Genomic DNA, 16879 nt, shown 5'->3' on the forward strand with positions numbered 1-16879 from the left:
GCACCATGTAATTTCTTTAATTCTTAAAAGACTGGAAGTACACTGCTGAACGCCAAACACAAGAGCCCGAAAGAAACTACAGCTGGTCTCTTCCTCTGGGTTTCATCTCCATCAGCCAAATGCTTTTGTTCAAACACTGTTGACATTGCCTTTGTCCCACTTTGGAAAAATAATAATGAAGGAGCTCACTTCCAGCACAGACGACTGCACACACATGCAGATCTGCCCAGAGGGCGCCCCGCCTTCGGCCGCCGGGAGAACAGCGGGGCCTTCGGCACAGCTATGCCTCCCACGGAAGACCCACCAGGGCCTGGGGAGCCGGACTGCTCCGCGACCGCGGGCTCGGCCGCCGCTGGCCAAGCTCACCAGGGACAGCTGCCATCTCCCTCAGGCCCCTGTGTGCAGCAGCCCGCAAAGGACGCCCGCTCCCGGGGAGAGGAGGGCTGGGTGACCCGGAGCCAGGGCACCTGCCATGAAAGCTCAGCCTCGGGAGCGGGGGGCACTTCCGCACGGCGGCCCTGCCCTCTCCGAGACCCCACCCGTTTCTCAGCTGCTCCCTGACGCTTTCACGGCGGGCCCATGAGTCGCAGACCTTCCGAGGGACCCCCTCCAGAGAGAATCACCCTCCCGGGCTCCGGACGCGGCTTCTCTCCCCGCAGTCACCGGTTCTGGGCACTGGTTCCAGCTGACCGCTTCCCAGGCCTGTGACGGAAGTGTGCTCCCCACCCGCTCAGAGCCGGTCCCCGCCACGGCCGGCACTCGTGACGCCACATTCCCGCCCCGCGGGGCAGATTCGTGGAGGCCTGGGTCTCTACCCAACGGCAGGGACAAGCAGCGGCCGCGCGCGCGGTCCCGGGGTCCCGAGCAGCACTGAGCACAGGCAGGGCTTCCCTGCCCCAGAGGAAGCGGCAGGTAAAGCGAGGACTAAAACGCGCCGCCCAGCCCCCAAGGAAGGAGGAGCAGGTGCCGGCTTCCACACGCTGCGCTGCGGGAACCCGCTGCGGGAAGCCGGACTCGCAAGGCCACCCGCCGCAGGTGCCCGCACTCACGCGGCTCGTCCAGACGTGGCAGGTCCACGGAGACGGAGGAGACCGAAGGCGGCCAGAGGCCAGGGGACGAGGACGGCGAGCGGACGGCTTGATGGGTACTGGGCTTCTGGGGGGGGATGCGCGCGGTGAAATAAGCTGCTGCCGGCGGCCGTGCGGCTCTAAACACACTCAGGCGCTGAACTCCGTATTTCAGGTGACTGGACTTTATTTTGCGGCACGGCACGCAAACCACCCGTCCACAGGGCTGGGACCAACAGAAACAGGGCCTCCGGCAGCCGGGCCGCGAACAACGGCGGCGACCACTGGACGCGCAGCCTTCGAGGCAGACGCAGCTGAGATGGGAGGGGCTGGCTGTTTTCCCGGCACCAAGCAGCGCCCCCGCCCCGACACAGACTCAGACACATCCACACCGTGTGCTCACGCTGAAAACACGTCTGTGGCCGATCTGCTGAAAGTCCTGGAAGGAAGCCGAGGTCTTGGTTCTGTCCCAGTAGGACCAGACTCCGTTCCAAGACCGGACTGAATCTTTAAACACAGGAGGCGGGGGTAGGGGTACTTAGAAGAATCTGGCGAGGGCAGAATAATTCCTACCCTGAAAAAATATTTACGACGCAAAACACGATGAATGAAACTTGCAAAAACATAACTCACAGAAATTGAGAAATAAGCAGCCAGTGACCTGAGACAAAAATGGGAAAAGAACTGTCCACCAAAAAATGTAAACAGCCCTTAAGTAACAGCCTGATCAGCTCACACTTTAGAAAAAGGCAAATTAAAACCATATGCTGCGGTGCAATGGGTTCAGCAGCATCTGGGGGCACTGGTCACAGGTTCGCTCCCCAGCTGGGAACAGTGGGTTAGCATCCAGCATTGCCACAGCTGTGGCTTAGGTGGCAGCTACGACTCAGATCTGATCCCTGGCCTGGGAGCTCCGGATGCCTCAAAGCAGCCAAAAATGAGAGCAAACAAACTGTACCAAGGAGCTCCCGGGCTCTGAGTTGTCACTGCTGTGGCTCACGTTGCTGCTGGGGCACAGGTTTGATCCCGGGCCCCAGAACTTCTGCATGCTGCATGCCACAGGCATAGCCAAAAACAAACCAAAAAAAAAAAAAAACAACTCTACGGAGAAATCCTGGACAAAACAGCAGAATAGACACATTCAAGCTTACCACCTCTCCTGAAAACAAAAATCACAACTAACTGCTGAACAACCATGGGCAAAATGAACTGAAAACTACCAAAACAGCTACTCTACACCCAAAGACAAAGCAGCAGCCCCAATGCCAAGGCAGGAAGGACGCTTCTGTGATAGAAGCAAAGGCCACAACCCGCCGGGTGGGCGACCCGCAGACTGGAAAGGAACTGTCACAGAGACGCTCCTCCAGGAGGGAGAGCTCCGAGCCCCACGTCAGGTTCCCCAGCCCAGGGGCCTGGCACGGGGAGGAGGAGCCCCGGAGCACCTGGCGTTGAGGGCCAGCGGGCGTGTGCACAGGAGCTCCAGGGGGGCAGGGGGCAGACTCCACTCTTGCAGGGCCCACACAGGACTGCATGTGCCCTGGGTCCCGGGGCACAGCAGGGGCTCCGTCAGAGTCCGGGTCAGACCTACCGCAGGTCTTGGAAGGTCTCCTGGGAAAGCAGGGGGCGGCGAGGGCTCCCTGTGGGGACAGGACACTGGAGGCGGAGGCCCTTAGGGAACCATCACTGACGGGAGCTCCCCTGCAGGCTGCTCTTTTGGAAGAACGGCCAGCAGGCTCCAGTGCTGAGACACTCCAGGCCAAACAACCAATGGGGGGGAGCAGACACAGCCCCCCCCCCTACCAGCAGACAGGCTGCCTACAGCCACCTCAGGCGCACGGCTGCCTCTCGTCACACAGCCCTGCCCACCAGAGACAAGACCCAGCTCTACCCACCAGTGGGCAGGCACAGTCCTTGCCATCAGGAATCGTGCATCAGCCCCCGGATCCACTGCACCCACCGGGAGACAGACAACTGCGCAGCCTGTGGAAAGGAGAGCAGAAACACTGAGAGCCAGACGAGATGAAACAGACAGAGGAACGAGACAAAACCCCCGAAGAGCAACTAAGTGAAGTGGAGATAGGCAACCTACACGAAAAACCTTCAGAACGACGACAGCAGGGATGATCCAAGATCTTAGGGGAAAAAGCAGAGGCCCAGATGGAGAAGTTACAAGAAATGCTTAACAAAGACATAGAATGGCAAAGAACAGAGGTGAACGATACGGCAGAAGCGAAAAGAAAAGCACATGGGGCGTCATCCACGGAGGATGCGCGCAGACCAAGGAGTGGGTGAGACGGGAGACGGACGAGCGTCGAGAAAAAGGAACGCAAAGAAGTGAGGGCAGTCTGAGCCGCCGAGACAGCGTGAAGTGCGCCAACATTCCCACTTTAGGGGTCCCAGAAGGAGGAGAGAGAGAAGGAGAAAGGGCTGGAGAAAATATGTGAAGAGACGACAGCCCAAACCTTCCCTAATGTGGGCGAGGAAGCACTCACTCAAGCCCAGGAAGCTCAGCGAGTCCATCCAGGACAAACCCCAGGAGAACGCACTGAGACACGTATTAACCAAACTGACCAAAACCAAAGACAAAGAGCAAATATTAAAAGCAGCTAGAGAAAACCAGCCACACACAAGGGAACCCCTGGAGTTCCCGCTGTGGCGCAGTGGAAACAAATCCATCCAGGAGCCACGATATTGCGGGTTTGATCCCTGGCCTCCCTCGGTGGGTCGAGGATCTGGCGGTGCCGTGGCTGTGGCATAGACCGGCACCCACAGCTCCGACTGGGCCGCTGGCCTGGGGACCTCCATACGCTGCAAGCGCGGCCCTGAAAAGCAAAACACACAAACAAACAAACAAACACCAAGGGAACCCAGACAAGGCTATCAGCTGGTTTCCAGCAGAAACTCTGCAGGCCAGAAGGGAGTGGCACGACGTCCTCACAAAGTGATGAGAGGAAAAAACCTCCCACCAAGACGACTCTACCCAGCAAAGCTCTCATTCAGATCTGAAGGAGAAATCAAAAGCCTTACAGACAAGCAAAAGCTAAGAGGATTCAGCACCGCTAAACCAGCTTTCCAGCAAAGGCTAAAGGAACTTCTCCGGGTGGGAGAGGAAAGGCCACAACCAGAAACAAGAAAACTGCAAAGGAAAAAGCTCACCGGCAAAGGCGCACGTACACTAAAGGTAGGAAGTCGGCGGCACACAAAGGTGATGTCAAACCAGCCATCGGGAGACGGTGTGGGTGCAGGACAGTGGAGCGGCGTCTGACATTAGGAGACAGCAACTAGAAAAATCTTCTATAGACAAATACGTGTCTACACACACACACACACACACACAGACTGCTCTGTCAAAACCTCGCGGAAACCACGGACCAAGATCTGCAACAGCTACACACACACATAAGGAAAAGCAATCCAATCACAACACTAGAGATAGGTGTCAAATCACAAGAGAACAAGAGAGGAACGGACGCAAAAAGACTAACCAAAACAAAACAAAAAGCACTAAAATCCAAAACAAGGAGCAAAACGGCAGGAAGAACATACACATCAGTAACTACCTTAAGTGGAAATTAAATGCTCCTACCAAAGGACAAAGACGGGCTGAACAGCCACAAAAACCAGACCCATGTATACGCTGTCTGCAGAAGACAGATGAGGTCCAGGGAGACGCGCAGACGGAAAAAGCGGGGGGACGGACAGAAGCACCACCGGCAGGCGGAAACCGAAGAAAGCTGCGGCAGCAGCCCTCCCGTCGGGCCAAACAGACTTTAAAATAAAGACCCTCTCAAAAGGCGTCCCGAAAAAAAATACACAAGTACACAAGGGAGTGCCTGCCTTAGCCCAGTGGCTACGCACCCGATCAGCGCTCATGAGGATGTGGGTTCGGCCCCTGCCCCCAGTCAGCGGAGGGAGGATCCGGCACCGCCACGGACGGTGGCGAAGGCCGCAGACACGGCTCAGATCCTGCACCGCTGCCGCTGTGGCGCAGGCCGGTGGCTGCAGCTCCCGTTTGCCCCCTCGTCTGGGAACTTCCATGTGCCCTGGTGCAGCCCCAAAAAGCCAGAAACAAACAAACAAAGCTGTTATAAGAGACGAAGAAGGACCCTACGTAACCATCAAAGGATCGCTCCAAAAGCAGACCCAACGAATGACTGTAAACAGATAAGCACCCAACACAGGCGACCTGCTAAGAGCCACAAAGGAGAAAGAGACGACCACACACCCGCAGTGGGGCTTTTCACACCTCACCTGCAGCAACGCACAGACAGCCAGTCAGAAGATCAATGAGGAAGCACAGAGTTCCCGTCGCGGCGCAGCGGAAACGACTCCGAGAAGGAACCATGAGGTTGCGGGTTCGATCCCCGGCCTCGCTCAGTGGGTGAAGGATCTGGCGTGGCCGTGAGCTGTGGTGCAGGTTGCAGATGCGGCTCAGATCTGGCGTTGCTGTGGCTGTGGTGTAGGCTGGCGGCTACAGCTCCGATTCAAACCCTAGCCTGGGAACCTCCATATGCCATCCATGTGACCCTAAAAGATCAAAAAAAAAAAAGGGTCACTGAAGAAATCAAAGACGAAATTGAAAAATATCTAAAGAAAAATAAAAATGAAAACACAAAAATCCAAAACCTGGAGTTCCCGTCGTGGCTCAGTGGTTCATGAATCCGACTAGGAACCATGAGGTTACAGGTTCGGTCCCTGGCCTCGCTCAGTGGGTTGAGGAGCCGGCGTTGCCGTGAGCTGTGGTGTAGGTTGCAGACGCGGCTCGGATCCTGCGTTGCTGTGGCTCTGGCGTAGGCCGGTGGCTACAGCTCTGATTGGACCCCTAGCCTGGGAACCTCCATATGCCGCAGGAGCGGCCCGAGAAATAGCAAAAAAAAAAAAAAAAGACAAAAATCCAAAACCTATGGGACGCAGCAAAAGCAGTTTCAAGAGGGACGTTTACAGCAATACAATCTTACCTCGGGAAACAAGAAAAAATCTCAAATAAACAACCTAACCTTACACCTAAAGCAACTAGAGAAAGAACAAACAAAAGCCAAAGTTAGCAGCAGGACAGAAATCAGAAAGATGAGAGCAGAAATAAATGAGAGATGAAGAAAGTAGAAAACAGCAATGAAACTGAAAGCAAGTTCCTCAAAAAGATAAACCTTTAGCCAAGCTCAGGAAAAAAGTAACAGGAGTTCCCGTCCTGGCCCAGCGGCTAACGAACCTGACTAGCATCCATGAGGATGCGGGTTCAATCCCTGGCCTTGCTCAGTGGGTTAAGGATCTGACGTTGCTTTGAGCTGGGGGGTAGGTCGCAAACGCGGCTCGGATCCTCTGTGGCTGTGGCTGTGGTGCAGGCTGGCAGCTGTAGCTCCGATTCGACCCCTAGCCTGGGACCCTCCATATGCCATGGGTGTGGCTCTAAAAAGACAAAAATAATAATAGCAATAATAAAAAGGAGAGGGCTCAAATCAAGAAAATTAGAGGAGTTCCTGCTGTGGCACAACAGGACAGGTGGCATCTTGGGAGTGCCAGGATGCAGGTGTGATCCCCAGCCTGGCACAGTGGGTTAAGGATCCAGCGTTGCCACAGCAATGGCTTAGGTTGCAGCTGCAGCTCAGATCTGACCCCTGGCCTGGGAACCCCATATGCTGCAGGGTAACCAATGAAGAAAAAAATTAATAAAATAAAATTAGAAATGAAAAAAAGGAGAAGTTAGAGCTGACACCATGGAAATGCAAAGGATGCTAAGACACTGCTCCCAACCACAGGGTCACACACCTACTCCCAAAACCACGGTGTCACACACCTACGACCAACCACGGTGTCACACACCTACTCCCAAAACCACAGGGTCACACACATACTGCTACAAACCACACAATCACACACCTACTACCAAAACCACGGTGTCACACACCTACTACCAAAACCACAGGGTCACACACCTACCACCAACCACGGTGTCACACACATACTGCTACAAACCACACAATCACACACCTACGACCAAAACCACGGTGTCACACACCTACTCCCAACCACAGGGTCACACCAACCACAGAGTCACAAACCACAGGAGTCACAAACCACAGGGTCACACACCTACTCCCAAAACCACAGGGTCACACACCTACTCCCAAAACCACGGTGTCACACACATACTGCTACAAACCACACAATCACACACCTACGACCAAAACCACGGTGTCACACACCTACTCCCAACCACAGGGTCACACCAACCACAGAGTCACAAACCACAGGAGTCACAAACCACAGGGTCACACACCTACTCCCAAAACCACAGGGTCACACACCTACTACCAAAACCACAGGGTCACACACCTACTCCCAAAACCACAGTGTCACACACCTACTCCCAAAACCACAGTGTCACACACCTACTACCAAAACCACAGGGTCACACACCTACTCCCAAAACCACAGGGTCACACACCTACGACCAACCACGGTGTCACACACCTACTGCTACAAACCACACAATCACACACCTACTACCAAAACCACAGGGTCACACACCTACTCCCAAAACCACAGGGTCACACACCTACGACCAACCACGGTGTCACACACCTACTGCTACAAACCACACAATCACACACCTACTACCAAAACCATGGTGTCACACACCTACTCCCAACCACAGGGTCACACACCTACGACCAACCACGGAGTCACAAACCACAGGGTCACACACCTACCACCAACCACGGGGTCACACGCCTACGACCAACCGCAGGGTCACAAACCACAGGGTCACACACCTACTACCAAAACCACAGGGTCACACACTTACTACCAACTGCGGTGTCACACACCTACCACCCAACCACGGTGTCACACACCTGTCAGGTTGGCAAAAACCCGAAAGTCTGACTCTCCCCTCTGCTGGTGAGGCCAAGCACGATAATCCCAGGAGGGCCTTGGCAAAGTCTATCAAAACGACAAACGCGTTTAGCCTCTGACCCAAGCACCTTCCCTGGGGCACATGCCACCTGCACACCCCCTGTGCAGGCGGGAAGACGCGTGTGGAAGGCCACAGCACGGGGAGAGGGGACAACGCCGGGAGCCTCTGTGCTGGGGTCAGCATTTAGCACAGAACAGAAGGCAAGCATCACAGCGCCGCGGCAGCGCTCAGCGAGGACAGTGGCTCTCCGGGTGCGACGTGCAAAGTCTCTGGGCCCCACGACATGGGCCGCATTTTGTTTGAACAAAGAGGGAGAGACACGAACATAAACTTGCTCTTGCTTCGTTTGCACAAAGACGCCGCTACTACAAGGGTTGCTATCGGGAGAAGGCGGTGGGGTGGGGAGGTCAGAGGTGAGAGGTCAGAGGTGAAGGCCAGATTTCCCAGAACGTGCTTCAACACCTTCTCATTCTAGACCGACGTGAACGCATCACCTGCTCGAAAGAGCGCAGCATTGTTTTTTGCAGTCCCATCCTCATTCAAAAAGAAAAAAATCAAAGCCTTTGGCCAAAAGCCCAGACGCCGGCACCGCGAGTAGCCCCAGGGTGAGCGGCAGCCCAGGGGCTCCCGGCGCCCACGCACCCACCCCACCTGCTCCCCAGCCGGCTGCGTGGTCCCAGCCCGCTCTCCCGGGACGGCCCAGCGGGGCCCGGCCTCACCCCACCAGGGACAGAGCCCCGGCACCCCCTGTGCGGCAGGTGTGCCCTCAGCACCTGCCGGCTGCCAGGCTGACACAGCCCTCAGCGAAGCGCTCGTGTGGACACAGACAGAAGGTGCCTTGGGCGTGGAGCACGAGGGGTGGCTGAGGGGGTGACCGCAGCCCCTAAGTGCAGAGAAGGCCACGCAGGGACGGCCCTGGAGGCCAGCGACAGGTAGCAGGCGCGGCTCGGACCCCACAAGGCTGTGGCTGTGACGCAGGCCGGCGGCTGTAGCTCTGATTCAACCCTAGCCTGGGACCCTCCAGGTGGTGTGGGTGCGGCCCTAAAAAGCAAAAAACAAACAAAACAAACAAAAACAAACGAAAGCAGAATGAAGGAGATTTTTCTTTCCAAAAGACAGTATCACTACAGATGCGATAAATTCTTTGAGTAATAAAAAACAAACAAACACACGAGACAGTGTTGGTTTCCCCCTTCCTGGTTTTATTTTATTTTTTTTGTCTTTTTTTTTATTGTCGTTGTTGCTATTTCTTGGGCCACTCCCGTGGCATATGGAGGTTCCCAGGCCAGGGGTCGAATCGGAGCTGTAGCCACCGGCCTACGCCAGAGCCACAGCAACGCGGGATCCGAGCCGCGTCTGCAACCTACACCACAGCTCACGGCAACGCCGGATCGTTAACCCACTGAGCAAGGGCAGGGACCGAACCCGCAACCTCATGGTTCCTAGTTGGATTCATTAACCACTGCGCCACGACGGGAACTCCCCCCCTTCCTGGTTTTAAACCGAGGTCTTTTCCTCCCTCCTTAGGGCCTTTAACTTCCCACTCCAGGGATTTCTTCCCCACCTGCCTGCTGGCCCTGTGAGCTGCCCGCAAATCCAGGCACACCTTCTCTGACAGGCGCTCCAGGCCACCCTCCAGGGACAGGCATCCCAGCACCGGAGAGCTGCGCAGAGGGCACTGTCAGGGCACAAGCAGCATCCAGGCCAAGGGCTCCAGAGCCGCTGGCTTGGCAGCGCGGTGACCGGGGAACCTACAGCCAGGCTGGGGCGGACGGAGCCGGTGCCCCAGGCCAGCGCCCTCCTGCGGAAAGGCCTGTTCTCTCCTCTGGGCCATCAACTGCCCGTCACCAGCGCCTCACCTCAGCCAACCGGACCTCACCTCCAACGGCAGAGCCACTGCCAGCCCGGCTGCTGCGCTCACCTGGAGCGGCAGGTGCGGAAGGCGAAGCTGAGCGTCCCGGAACCGGGAGGGCCCGACGGCACATGGTCCCCGTCTCTCCCCATCGTCGTCAAGGGGCAACGGGGCCCGGGGAGCGGGAGGGACCGAGCCCAAGGAGGCGCAGTGTGCTCAGTCTCAGGCCCACGGGCCTCCCCACGGGCCCGGCCCGCCCCCCCCCACGGCCAATCTCGGCAGCAGCGCCGGCAGCCACCCGCGGTCAGGGCCCCCCCCCCCCCCCCCCCCGCCCCCGATCAAGGGCCGCATCAGCCCCGCGGGTAAGGCGAAGCCCCTACCTCACAGGGGTCCCCTCCTGAGGCCTCTCGGGGCTGCGGACCCCACCGCCCGCCCACAGCAAGGGCGAAGGGCCGACCCGCAGCTGGCTCGTCTCAGGGCAGCCACTCAAGTGGCAGCAGCGCGCCATCCCGCGACGGCCACACAGGCCCTGGCACCAGACAACCAACCACGCGGGGCGAAGAAACCACAACACGAACAGGGGTGCGTGGGCTGTGGGATGGAACGCCTGCGACACTGGACTGTCAGGATCACGACACAACTACAGAGGCGACCCGTGATCCATCCGAATGATAAAAAAACAACCCGTGATTACAGTGACGAGGCCATAGGTGAGGCTCTCCTTTGGTCCTTCCTACTCAACGAACTCTTCAAATCTTCTTGCAGAACCACGAAAACAGGCATCCTGAACTTCCCCCACGAGGCTCGGGGCAAAAAAGAAACCCAGCTTGGCAAGGCTATGCTGGGCTGTCTCTTGCGGTTGGGCTGGCTGGCGGTAATCGCCGGAAACTACTGATAATCTGACGGTGGAGGAGAAAAAAAAAGGTAACAAGATTTTGTTCAAAGTCAAAGAACTAAATGAACACATTCGAGGATTTTTGGAGGGAGGGAGAAGGAACAGTGGGTTTGGTTTTGTCTCTGTTAAAATCGGCCCGATGCTTTGCAGCCTGAGCCCCTCCCGGCACAACCTCTGCAGCACCAGTCCTTCCTGCCCAGCCCCCGAGCTGGGGCTTCTGTGGTTCCACCCCAAGGAGAGCTTTCCCACTGGGTCCACTGACAGGAAAATCGCCAAGAGCTACATAATCCTCTTTGCTGGGCTTCCTTTGGGTCGCCTACCCTCCCGCTGTCCTCCCGACTCCATCCTTTTCATCTATTTATCCTGCCCTGTTCCTAAAAAGATGCCTGCAGCAGTGGTTCTCAAGCCGGACCACAGTTCGAGTCTCCAGGGCACTCCGGAAACAGGCTCAGGCTCAGGCTCACGCCCCACCCAGAGCAATTAACCACCCGGACGATGTGAGCATTTGAGAACTAGTGGCTTGGAGAAAGCCAGGGGAGAGTGAAAAGCAAGTGACAAGAAACCTGGGAAACAAAAGGGGGAGGGGAACTGGGCCACAAAGTAAGAAGGAACCTGAAGTCCAGGCCACGCCAGAGTTGGGATGAATGCTTGGCCCTGAGCTGAGCTTCCTGGTGGCCAAAGCAAAGAGGATTCACACCGTCCACAAGACAGAAATAAACTAGAGCCACAGAAGACTCTCCTTGTCCCGGGGGCCTGTGGTGAATACCTCTCCGGGGGGAAACACAGCACCACACAGATGACAGCGTGCTCCCAACACCAGCAGCAGGGGCACCCAGCCAGCAGGTGGCCCCTTGGACTGCCCGCTAACCCCTCACTGGAAATACACCCCTAACAGAAACCAAGGCCCACATATAAACCAGGCCAGAGAAGCCCTGCGTCTCCCCACTGGCATCGGTGTACCCCACCAGCCATCCCGAACTCGGCACACAGCCACAAGGACGCCGGGGCACCGGCCCTGACTGTCTCACCGAGGAACGCGGTAAGTAAAGGCGCCGACCCCTCCAGGGAGCAAGTCCTACGACTGCCCGGCTCAGAGAGGCCAGCGTCCGCCCCCAGACCCGCAGCCACAAAGCTGGGCACCGACAAGCCCCGAGCACAACCCTCCGTGCAGGCCGCGTCCCGGGTCTGCGCGTCCCCGGCGGTGAGCCATGTGAAGCGTGTGCGCTGCATCAGTGGAGGCGAGGGGCCGTCACCCGCCTGCCCTCCTACGCGATATGCTCCTTTTGATCCACGCGCCGCACGGTTCAACTTGCGCGCCGACAGGTGACAGGAGCGGCTGTGCACAGCTGCCCAGCGTCCAGCAACAGAGAGACGGGCAAACAAGCCATGGTCTACCCACACCGTGGAGCATCGCTCATACAGAGGCACAAAGCCCGGACGCACACGACCCTGGAAGGCCGGACGCTGAGTGAGAGGAGCCAGGCGCAGAGGACGGCCCAGGCCACGTGGTTCCCGGTGTGCAAACCCGGGGACAGGAAGGGGCCTGCTGGCAGCCGGGGGTGGGGGAGAGGGCGAGGAGGGCGCGGCTGCTGCGCGGCCAGGTCTCCCGGGGGAGCTGGGTGCTGGCGAGACTGCCTGGCACTGGCACTGGCACTGCGCTCAATGCCACGGACGTGTTACACTTTAAAATGGTTGCCATGGTCAAGTGTGACACGGCTCTTGCCCCAAAAATTAAAATAGCAAAACTCTCGTTGTCTCATCATAATAAAATTGCGAACAAAATTCAATCCGCATCAAGCGTTTGTATAAAGATAATCACTATTCCACACTGAAAAACATTCAACGTTGAACCCAGAGCACACAAACATCAGAGTGCGGGCCGCTGGTGGTCAGTCCTCACTTAAAAGTAAGTCTGTATTTGTGAGCGATACACACTGAGGCGCTTACCAGTGAAGGCAAGGCTGGGATTCGCTTCGAAAGCACCCAGAGGGAGCGGGGAGGAACCTGGATCAACACAGCCGAAGCCGGCTGGGGCTTCACCGAGCTAGGCTGCTCTGCTGAGCGGGACATCCTCCATGACGCGAAGTTTCGCCTTGTTTTCCACCAAGTCTCCAAAGACCTCTGACCGGCTGGATCACAGTCTTTGCCGAGAAAGAACGAGATGCCCCTAGACTGTCAAACCCAGGGGCTCAACGCTGCGCCTCCACCTGTGCCCCCCGCACGGGGTCACCTGGGGCAGGCCCAGCCACGAGGGGCCACACGAAGGGCGCCCCAGAAATAATCAGAGCCCCAGTTCAGACCATCGGACCCAGCGGCTTCTGGCCTGGCCCCTCCCTCTGCTATCTGGGGCTCCGAGATGCCTGCCATCAGCTGGGGTCCAGGCGATGTCTGCACACGGGGGGAGCTTCCGCCGACACACCTCGGCTGAGCCCCAGAACCTCCCCGGACCTGCAGGCCAGGGCCTCCCGCCCGAGAGGCAGGAGGGGCTGACACTGCAACTGCCCGTGGGCTCGTCTCGCCTTCTCGCCCTCCCAGCGCTAGGTCTGCAGCCATCCCACCTCAGCCTGGCCGTGTTCCCAGAGTCTAGGACAGCACAGGGCACAACGCAGATGTTCAGCTAAACGCGCCCGTGCGGTCCCGCCTCACGGACACTGCTCTGAAGGTGCGTTACACAGACCTGCTCTACACGAACGCTGCGAGACGGAAGACGGAGGGCCCCAGGATGCACCTGAGTTGGACGCCAGGAAAGGAGGGGACAGGAGACAAGGAGTTATGGTGCCAACACCACCACCTGCAGCAGCAGCAGAGATGCTCTGGAATGCGGAGCCTGAGTCAGAGAGGGGGGCATGGACGGGGGCCAGGCTGTGTGCCAGGCAGAGGCAGCTGTGCGACGAGGGCCTGGAGGAGGCGGGGGTGGTCGAAGTTGTGCAGGAACAAGGAGGAGGGCACAGGAGAGGGAGGGAGGCAAGCTCCAGCACCCCGAACACGGGCAGTGTCACAACAGGATGGGTAAGGCCTTAGGTCCCCGGAGCAGGGCCCAGGCACTGAAGGGAAGGGAGTGGGCACCACGGGAGGGGTGGGGGCTGTGGAGAGCGGGCGCACACAGCCCCATCCAGAGACGGCGCCGAGCCTGGCACTGCCCCAGGGTTGCCAGGCAGCAGTGCGGGCCCTGGCTGCCCAGCGTTCTGATTTGTCAATGAAGCTGCAAGCCTGGACTGCTATGCAAGGCCTCCTGATCTTCAAGCTAGCATCTGGGGCAGACAGAGCAACGGCTTCCCAAAGATGCCCACATCCTAATTCCGGTGACATGGCAGCAAATGAGATTAAGGTTTCTAATCAGCTGACCTTAAAACAGGGAGAGCGTTCTGGCTTATCTGGGGGGCTCAAGGTGAACCAGGGACCTCAAAGCCCAAGTAGGCAGCAGAAGAGCCAGTGTCCGAGTGACGTGGCCCGAGAGGAACAGGACGGGGACAGGACCGGCTACCGCTGGCTTTGAAGAAAGAGGCAAGGGCTGGTGGGCCTCTGGAGGCTGGAAAAGGCAAGGGGACAGAACCCCTAGGGCCTCCAGAGGGAACCAGCCCTGATGACACTGGGACTTCAGCCCAGCGAGAGCCAAGCAGGGATTCTAACCCAGAGAACCGTGTTGTTTTGAGCCACTGCATTCACGGTTAAGTTGTTACAGCAGCCACAGGAAACTAAGACAGCAACCAAGCTGAACTTTTAACAGACACAGCAGAACCCGAGCCACACGCATCCGCGGGATCAGCCCGGCCACGTCTGTCCAGCTCACCCCGCGGAGGGGCAGGGCCGGGCCGTCTCTTGGGCTCCTGGGTACCCAGGGGCCCTCTCACATGCACCCTCACCTTGACAAATCTGCTCATCAAGGGCGCCAGGGATTTCTGGAAAACAGAGCTGCTGGGCTGGAAGGAGTCCCTCCCCCGGGGCCTGCTAACCGCGGCGGCATGAGCTCGCTGCCGATGCCACCCTGGGACCTGAGAAGCCAGCACTGAGGAGGGGGAGAGGGCCAGAATCCTTTCCAGCTCCACCTTCTCCGGCGTTTCGGGTCTGGGGAAGCCTCCAGCACCGCCAGGGTGGCTCCCCGGCACCACAGCAACGACTTCGCCTTGGTTTGTCTCGAACAGCTGAGTGACACTGCTCAGATCAGCCTTTCCCGCTCCCCTCGCTCAACCAGGGCAGAGCTGCTCTGAGCAGAGGCCGGGGGAGGCCCCAGGGCCCTGCCCGCTCACTGCCAAAGACTCAGAGCTGCGAGCGAGGGCCACACACACACACACACACACAGCCAGGCCAGCCCTTCCTCCTCCACGCCGCCCGCCTGGCTCGCAGAGCCCGCCGCTCCCCTCTGGGCGCCCCCCCACCCCACCCCCGCCTGCAGCCCGCGCCCCGGAACTCGCGCCTTTCCTTCAAGACTCTGCTCGCACGCCGCTCCCTCTCTGGCACCCAGGGTCACTCTCAGGGTCCGACACCACCTTCTCAACGTCTCCCTCGGGCTGACGTTACCTGGCCCGTGTCAGAAGCCCCCTCGCCCCACCCCCGGCAGACCAGGAGCCCCTTGAAGGCAGAACTCACTCCTCACTGCGTGTGTATTCCCAGCCTAGAACGCACGATGCACACCGCAGACCAAACGAGTGGACTAGCAACCAACTTCTTCTGGAAACGCCGTACCTTACGGTTTTGCGGTTTGTGAGAAATGCACCAGGTAAAACCGCACGCTAATCTCCGGCCAGCAAAGTGAACCCGCCAAAGTGAGGAAGTCTGAATTACAACCATCTCTGGTATAATTACGTTAAAGAAACGTAGCTTCCAACCTCGCCAGCAGGGTCAGCGGCAGTCGTAGCATCAGGGGCACAGGAAGGAGCCTGGCTCCCAGGCTGGACGGAGCGGCCGAGGGCCCGCGAGAGACGCTGCTGAGGGAAGTCCCCAACAGGTGGGTGGCATCTCCTCTGCCCTCACCCGTGCGCCCTCTGCGAAGCAGCCCCCCTCCCCCGAGGCGGCTCAGAGGCGAACCTGGCAGCCAGCCGGGTGTCACCCCACTGTCCCCGACCTCCTCCAGCACGACTCCAGCTCACCCGCCGCGCCCTCTCCGCGGGCCCAGCACAGTGGCTGGCCAGTAGCTCAGGGCCCCGGCACCCTCCCACGTGACTGCGAAGGCTTCCTGCTCTCTCCGGTTCCAGCCTTCTCCCTCCTAATCCCTGACCCTCCCAGAAGCTCCCCGATCAGACGGTTCAGCTTCTCAGCCCACACAAAGCTTCGGAATCCTCTGGAGCACTTCTAAAAAAGCCACTGGCTCCCCCTCCGCCGCATGGGGTGGGGCCCCATCACAGGCATTTTTCAAAAGCTCTCTGGGCCACGTGATCTGCAGGTGCAGCCAAGGCTACAAGCTCGATGGGCGTCCCATCCAGCGTCCCAGCAGGCAGTGAGGCCCCGCCGGGCCAAGGCACCGCCTCTCCGCACACAGGAGGGCTTCTGCCTCACACCCCTGCGCGGGCTCTGCAACAGTGGCCCGTCCAGCCTCCTGAAGCCAGCCCGGCCCAGCCCTCGCCTGCGGGCCTCTGACAGAGCCCCCCCACACACACACCTGGGCTCCCTGCTGCCACCACCACCAAATCCCAAGGCCTCAGCCTCATCAGGGCCAGCGGCCATCTCGGTCCTCTCGAAAGGCATCCACCAGGCAGAGCTGCTTCCAGAGCCCACGCCACGCAGCAGCCACCCCCCCGCCCCGAGAAACACACACACACGCCCAAGGCCACCCCAGTTCCACTTCCCGCTGTCCCATCTGCCTCTGCTCCCAGGCCTAGCTCCTGGTCCTCCAGACCCAGCTGCAATCCCACCTTCTCCCCGACTCTTCCAGATTTTTCTCCATTCTTTTTTTTTTTTTTTTTTTTTTGCTATTTCTTTGGCCGCTCCTGCGGCATATGGAGGTTCCCAGGCTAGGGGTCGAATCGGAGCTGTAGCCACCGGCCTACGCCAGAGCCACAGCAACGCGGGATCCGAGCCGCATCTGCAACCTACACCACAGCTCACGGCAACGCCGGATCCTTAACCCACTGAGCAAGGGCAGGGACCGAACCCGCAACCTCATGGTTCCTAGTCGGATTCGTTAACCACTGCGCCACGACGGGAACTCCAGA

At 58.6% G+C, this 16879-nt stretch overlaps 1 protein-coding gene across 4 annotated transcripts in view; it reads right to left on the reverse strand.

The window, feature by feature from the left end:
* The window catches only part of EPN2 (epsin 2), a 63439-nt gene that overhangs the window by 39705 nt on the left and 6855 nt on the right, over window positions 1-16879 (reverse strand). Inside the window, exon 1 of one of the 4 annotated variants that reach the window (XM_047758987.1) lies at window positions 5319-5367. The exons of 2 other annotated variants lie outside the window; for them this stretch is intronic. The gene's annotated coding sequence lies outside the window, so the exon portion shown is untranslated. Of the gene's footprint in view, window positions 1-1049; window positions 1332-5318; window positions 5368-16879 lie in introns of those variants that run through there. One more of the 4 variants, XM_047758988.1, reaches the window with a different exon arrangement.

This window comes from Phacochoerus africanus, chromosome 14 (genome assembly GCF_016906955.1).
Source record: "Phacochoerus africanus isolate WHEZ1 chromosome 14, ROS_Pafr_v1, whole genome shotgun sequence".
NCBI classification, from domain to species: domain Eukaryota; kingdom Metazoa; phylum Chordata; class Mammalia; order Artiodactyla; family Suidae; genus Phacochoerus; species Phacochoerus africanus.